Consider the following 7,301-nt stretch of genomic DNA (forward strand, 5'->3'; position numbering starts at 1 on the left):
GTGAAGCCGGCACTCCTGTTTGCTCAGCATCTGTGCCAGGCTAGGCCTCGCCCTGGACAAACACAGCCTGCCGAGCGGTAGGCACCGAGCTCCTTTGTTCTTGGGCCTGATAGCAGAGGCAGCAGGGCCAGCAGGTAACGGAGGGCCTGTCCTCACCGGATGTTGGCACCATGGTTCCCACGGGAATGCTTGCTGAACAAGAGGCCAACAGGCTGGAGGGCACCTGGGTACTGGTTACAACAGCCTGGCAACAGAGGGGACATGAGAGGGGGCTGGTGGGGGCACAGGAACTGAAAGCCAGGCCAGATAAGGAGAGCTGGAACACCTCCATCCCTTCAGGGCCAGGTGGACAGAAGGTACTAACCTTCATACCTTTTCAGGCGGAGGTACCGAGGAGCCCAGGGAGCAGGCTCTGACCTTCGATTTGGAATGAAGGGAAAAGGTCCACACTGAGGTCAAGGTGACTTTTCTCTGAGACTGTCCTCCTTTGCCCATTTGAGTCTTGGAGGAAGTTTAATGTAGAAGGAACAGTTTGGGTTTTGGCATCAGAAAGACCTAAGTCCAAATCTTGGCTCAGCCATTTACCAGCTGGAGGACTTAGGATAAGAAGCTGAACCTTTCTGAGTCCAAGTAGCCACAGGAGTGAAGGTGGGATGTGAATCATAACTCCCTTGCAGGGTTATTGTGATGCCCTGGCTAGGACCAGGAGCACTGCACATACCTGATAACTGGTCCCTGTGGTAATTAAAACCCAATCCCCAGAACCATGCTGGAAACACTGTTAGTTTGGGGACATCTAGAGGAACGTGTGTGAACTGAATTGGAGCTCAGTGCCCCTGGGGCTGCGACCAACTCCAGATTCTCTTTTAAAAAGATAATATGTATCCCTGTGCTTGTGGGTTGGAGAGAGTTGCAAGAAAGACAAAAGTGGGAGAGGAGAGCTTTGGGGCAGTAAGTGATGGTGGGATTGGTTTGTTGAGAGCTTTTCGGGCTTTAGTCGAGGACCAGGATGAAGGCAAGGAGACCAGGAAGGAGGCCACAGGCCAGAGTTGATGGTAACAGCCTGGGGACTGGGTATAATAGCACAGTGTCTGAGCGATGGGGTGGGTGGTCACGTACAGGAAGCAAAGGAAAGACTTGGGGAGGAGCAATTTGGTTAGGGGGCATGGGCTAGGGACCGAGGGTGTCATTTTGGATTGGCTGTTTGGGAGAACTGTCACACATCCAAACGGGCTCACTGAGCATACAGCTGAGTTCACCACTGCCATCTCCTCCACTGACCCCTCCTTGCCATCTAAGCAGCCTGAACTCTGATCTGTCTCTGTCCCTTGGAGGTACCACCTCAGAGCCGTTGCACTGGCTGTTTCCTCTGTCTAGATGATCCCTTCCAGCTCTTATACAGTTGCCTCCTTTCAGAATTGGTTATGGACAGCCCTTGTCAACCTATCAGAATTGACATGTGAAATTTCACTGACTTGCCTTCCTTGTAGTGGACAAAGTTCCCTTGCTTACTACCTGTGTGACCTTGTGTGAGTCTTTGAAAGCTCCTTGGGCCTCAGTTTCCTCATCTGATGTCATCCAAGATGTAGGGGAGTCTTCCCACACTTCCTCTATGAGCGGGGCCTCCAGTCTAGCACCTGATGCAACTTGCAGACATGCCAGATCCTTCCAGACAGGGAGCTCAGTTCCTGTGTTTCTCTTGAGTCACAACCACTCCTGTACTTTTCGATCTCTCTGCTTCCTCCGTTTTCTCACCAGCCCCAGAAGGCAAGGCTAGAAGGGACCTTTGACACTTAGTCCAACAAAACCCTCATTTTTAAGTGAGGAAACTGAGCTCAGAGAAGAAAAGTCAATGGAGCCAGAAATCCAACAAAGAGTAGTTGTCCACACCCTGCGCGCTGGCAGCGGCCATCCCTCTCCCCTGGATTCCCGCCGGGGCCTGGGCACTTGCGTCAGCACCTCCTTTCTATGACGGGTAGTGGGGGGCTGCAGCTTCCTTCTTCTTTGGCACATTTCCAAGCCGCAGGAGGCACACAGCCTGGCTTTCCTCCAGGCCCTGGGCAGTTGACAGAAGAAGGATGCCCTGTGGATTCCTGGCTCCTTCCCCCCACTTCCGAGCCACCTATTCAAAGGAGGTGAGAAAGGTGCAGGCTTCTTCCTCCACAGTTGTTTCAGAAATTGCCTCCGGTTTTTGGGCTAGGATGAGGCTCTTAGCTGTTCCAAAGACAATTAATGCCCTATTGGCCTCTTCTCCCCTTCATCTTCTTTCCATCTTACCTGGATCATCCCCTCCACTCTCCTGAAGTTATTCTGCAGCCAGTACCCTCTCTGACAAGAGCTCAGTTCTGGCTTCCCTTGAGGAAAGGTGGAGAAGGAAATGGATGAGTATTGACTAATCCTCTCTGTGATCTTAGGTGGAGGTGCTTTAAACATCTCCCAGAGACGGGGATGCTTCACTTACCTTTGAGCCTGCCTGTGCAGAGCTCTTGTTTGCAAACTGTCTTTTTTGGTGGAGAAGCCGTGCTTCCTTTTCTAGGAGCTATTTGGGGAAACACTAATGTTTGCAGGAACAGAGAGCCAGCTCCCGGCTCAGGAGGACCGCGAGGACCCAGAGGGATCCAAAAGTGCTAATTAAAGACCAATGCCCATAGACATTCGGGGAAAGATGAAAAATGGAAAAGACTGGGGCATTCATGTTTAGTTAGGAAGGAAGGAGTATCAAGGACTAAGGGAAATGAGAGACAGATTTTAACTTAATACGTAACGTTTCAGCCCACTTATTGAACACTTACTGTGTGCTGAGGGGCACCGGTGTAGCTGGGCAGCAACCAACCCTGCCAAGGAGAACTCCAGGGTAAGGTCACAGAAGGTTTTCTGAGGCGGCAGACACCGAGCTGAGACCAGGCTGAGGCCTGGAGATTCAGAGGAGTTGGCCAGGAGAGGTGACAGAGGGAAAGGACTGAGCAGCAGGCGTTCTTGGCCCCAGGCACTATTGGAATCACCTGAGGAGTTTTAAAAACTGAAGGATGCCCACCCCCAGAGGTCCTGGTCTGGGACAGGGCCTGGCACTGATGTGTGTTAAAAGCTCCCCAGGTGGGTCTAAGTTGTGGGGTGATAAGGAGAACCACTAGATCATAAAGTCTGTGTTGGGGGCACGATTCAGGAGTCGCTGGGTAAGGTCAGCCGTGGCCACATTGCAGAGGGCTTCCCCAGCCAAGTCAATGAGTTTGGAGTTCGGCCCAAAGGAGATTGGAAGCCTTATTTGGGTTTTGAACTTTCAAGCAGAGGAGTAAATCAGTTGCATTTGCTTTCTAAAACAATGCCGTTTAGGCGAGCACGTCCCTTCCTCCCTCTCCTCCTCAGCTGACGTGGAAGGACCACAGGGTCAGTGGGACATGCTCTCCTTTCCTGTGCAGGGCGGGAGGCCTTTGCCAGGCCCTGCTGCGGGCCTCTGGGCACTGCAAGTCCTTTGAACGTGCCTTGGTGGGAAAGGCTCATGTGATGCCAGGCCCCTTCTCCCCACGTGTCCCCACTCCCAGCAGCAGTCCAGGTCCTGGCTCTGGCCAGTTCCATCCGGGGCTTCTTTCCCTGCACAGCCAGACATGGCTCCTGACCTGTCCCAGTGTTTTAGCAGGCACAGTGTAAGAGAGGCATTTTCTTCTCCCTGGTTTCTGAAGCTACCACCCTGGGATCAGACCTCACTGCTGGTTCCTTCTCAGAATGCATTTTGTCAGGCCTGTCTGGGTCCCTACTGCTACTCACAGATGCCTCGCTGCCCCTCCTGCTCCCAGCTGGAAGGAGAATATCACAGTGAAAGAAAGTGGGGCTTCAGAGTCAGTCAGATCTGGCGTGGCATCGGGACCCCACCTCTCATTAGCTTTGTAACCTTGACCCAGTCAATTCATCTGATTCTCCATTTCCTCATTTGTAAAATAACCATGCCAACCTTAAGGGACAGTTGTGAGGATTAAATGAGAGAAATACGTAAAGGTCTTAATGGAGAACCCAGCACACAGTACTGTGTGCTGCAATAAATGGTATTGCCATTTACTATTATTAATTAATGTTAATTATTATTACTCGTGCTGCGTGCTCTGCTAAATTACAGAATTTCTTTGAGCTGTAGTGTCCTCTTTTGCAGAATAAGGAGAAGACGTGACGCCCATCTTGCTGAGTTGCTGTGAATACAGCGGGCAGGCAGTTTGAGAGACATTGTACTAGATTTAAAGGCTAAGAATGGGCCAAGAATATGCTGAACACCTAACAGGCCCTCAGACCTTCCAAGTCCTGCTCAGTTACGGACATTGGCACCACTACTTGCCAGTAGATGACAGGGACCTTTCAAAAATGTATCAGGATGAAGGCAGGGAATTGTCGTAGCATCACCACAGCCTGGCTCACAGTACCTGGGTTGCATACAGGAGAGCAAAGCCCAAGGATTGCATCCTGTTCGGACGCTCTAAGACAGATCATCCCAGGGACAAAGCTTCATCAGTGGTCATGACCATAGGGTAGAAGCCAGCTCGGGCTTGTGCATTTCCTCCTTCCTTCTTTCTTTCATTCACTGAACAGGAATCAAATGAGGTGAAGGGTCTAGTAGATGGACTTTGACCAGAGGACCCAGAAATAGCCAAATCTGCCCTTCACTCATCCTTCTTCCCATAAAGTTCTCAAGGCTGCGAGGATAAAAATAAATGAGAAACCAAAAAAATAAATAAATATAAATAAATAAATAAATAAATAAATAAATAAGAAACCAAAGGGCCACTTTATTATTAGCTGGGGGAGTGCATGATTTCCCCAAGTCAGATGGGGTCCCTCTTTCCGACTCACAGCCCAGACCAGTGCTTCCCAGGAGCTACTGGCCCAAATGAGGGACCCTTCCAAGTGCTCTGATATTCATGGGGAAAGACAGGAGAGGAGAAGATGTCCCCAAGAGAGCCCAGGTTGTCCTATTGACCCAGTGGCACAGGCGAAGGATGCAGAAGAAGGGCTGCAGGAATGTGGGTGAGTACTAATATACTCTGTGCCTTGGAAACTGGCTGAGTAACAGCATCCTTGGAAGTGGCGTTCGGCGACAAGGAAAAGGCCAGGAAGGGAGGGGCTCTCCACCTCCCACAGGGATACAACAATGAGCAAGGGAGACATGGTCCCTTCACGGAGATTCTGGTCTAGGAGGGAAAGCATGACTGATGAGATTACATTGTTACAGTGTAGTAAGTCCTATGCAGAAGGAATGTGAGATGTTATAAAGCAGGTTCCGGAGGCCAGGCAAGGCTATCTATGCTCAGGAAACGCCGTGGACGCTGAGATGTTAAGACTGACTTACGGGGATCAAGCAGGGTGGGGAGAAGGGGCAGGGCCGGAAGAAGAGGAAAGAATCGCACTCATACACAGTAATGGATGAGACAGCTTGTGATATTTTCTCACAAACTGCAGAACCCAGGAAGTGTTCTGAACTGCCCCAAACTGCTGTGCTCCTCGAGACTTTGTCAGGACATGGTGCTCTTGGGGGGACCCCAGCTACACCCAGGGCTCTTTCCCATGCCCGAGACGCCAAGATGTCCAAAATTATAGCCATCTCCCTTCTACCCCGAACCCCACCACTTCCTGCTTCCCGGTTCTGTATCTCAATGAAGGACAGTTCCATCCACCAGGTGCCCACACCAGACACCTGAGCGTCTGTGTTGACTCCTGCTTCTTTCAGACATCCTATTGGTTATTACTCATTACAGGTTTTAGCTACTTAACATCTCTTTTCATGCTCTCGAGTCACTCATGTCCTCCTATCCACCTTAGCTACTGCCTTTGTACGAGGTAGTCCTTCCTATCCTGCCTGTTTGATTGCAGTTACCTTCCTACTTGTCCCCGAACTCTTAACCACTATGTTATTCCTTCAAATTACCATTTGTAATCGAGTGAGGTGCCCCCGCTGGTCACCCATCCCCGATATGGAGAAGAAGAGTGTGGTCTCTGCATCAAGCAGGTTGGGTTTAATTCCTGTTAGCCACCATCAGTGTGACTTTGAACAAGCCATATAACCTCTCTAAGCCTCAGTTTCCTCACCTGGAAAATGGAGATAAAACAGAACCTGGGTAAGTACACGGCTGCTATTTTTGTCACCCTCAATATACTTCCCTCCTTTCCATCCTTCTCTTAGGTGACCCGCCTGTCCTCAACTCCACGTGCTGGGGTTACCAGTCTCAGAACCGGATCTCGATCACAGGGGTCAGCATTAGCCCAGGTCAGGCGGGTCAGAGCCTTCTCCAGGGAGCCGGACTCTCTTGAGAAGGCACAGGGACTGAAGGGAGCTGGTAGTGTGCCAGAGCAGCAGTGCCCTTGAGACAGAGTCCATGCAGCCATGGCAAGTCCTGGTCCTGTCCCAGCCACCCCAAGCCTGGCTGTTCAGCTTTTCCTTCAAGTTTGTGACCTCTCTCTCTTTCCCCCTCTCTCTCTCTCTCTCCCCATGAAGGCTTGTTTCTGACCCTATATCCTAAAATCTACACTATAGCCCTGTTGCCAGGATGAAATGGGCCATGTCCATCGAGGCCAGTTCCGAGAATGTTGACTGTTGGTATGATGGCCTCCCACCCCAGTCATCCTGGAACTAAAGTCTGCTGGGAGCTGAGGCTCAGTGGGGACCATTCAGTGGACAGGGGGTATCCAATAGATGGCAAGCCACGCGAGGACAGGGAACGTGTCTGGTTTGCTGACCACTGACCCCCCACCTCCCAGACCTGCATGGTGTCTGGCATTTAGCGGGAGGCTTTTATTTATTTGTTTGTTTGTTTGTTTGTTTGTTTTAAGGAGGGTGCAGCTCACAGTGCCCATGTGGGGATCAAATCGGTAACCTTGGTGCTACCAGCACCACGCTCTAACCAACTGAGCTAACCAGCCACCCCAGTAGGTAGTTTTTGGAGTAGGTAGCCAGTCATCCCTCCTACAGGAGCAGCCCTGGTCCACAGCTCAGAATTTGTCTTCCTGGGAATTCCTTAAGCTTCAGTGCTACTGCTCTGGACGTCTGTGATTTTTGTCTCTTGAGGATCGCCTCAATGCCCCAGTCCAATCATGCGATTCTAGTGGACCCTCCAGTGAGTGGACCCCAGGGGTGATCGAGGGCCTAGGGGAGGCCACGCAGCTGCCTTCCTTTCCCTGAGCTGAAATGCTGTGACATAGGGCTCTCGGGTGGCCATCCTCCCCCAAATGGAGACAGTCCGTCTGCATAACAGAAAATGAGACAGAGAAGAAAGGCAAAAGGCGAAAAGAGTCTTGACAATATCATTTGGGTTTTTCTGTCCAAT

This window comes from Rhinolophus ferrumequinum, chromosome 2, assembly GCF_004115265.2.
Source record: "Rhinolophus ferrumequinum isolate MPI-CBG mRhiFer1 chromosome 2, mRhiFer1_v1.p, whole genome shotgun sequence".
Taxonomy (NCBI): Eukaryota; Metazoa; Chordata; class Mammalia; order Chiroptera; family Rhinolophidae; genus Rhinolophus; species Rhinolophus ferrumequinum.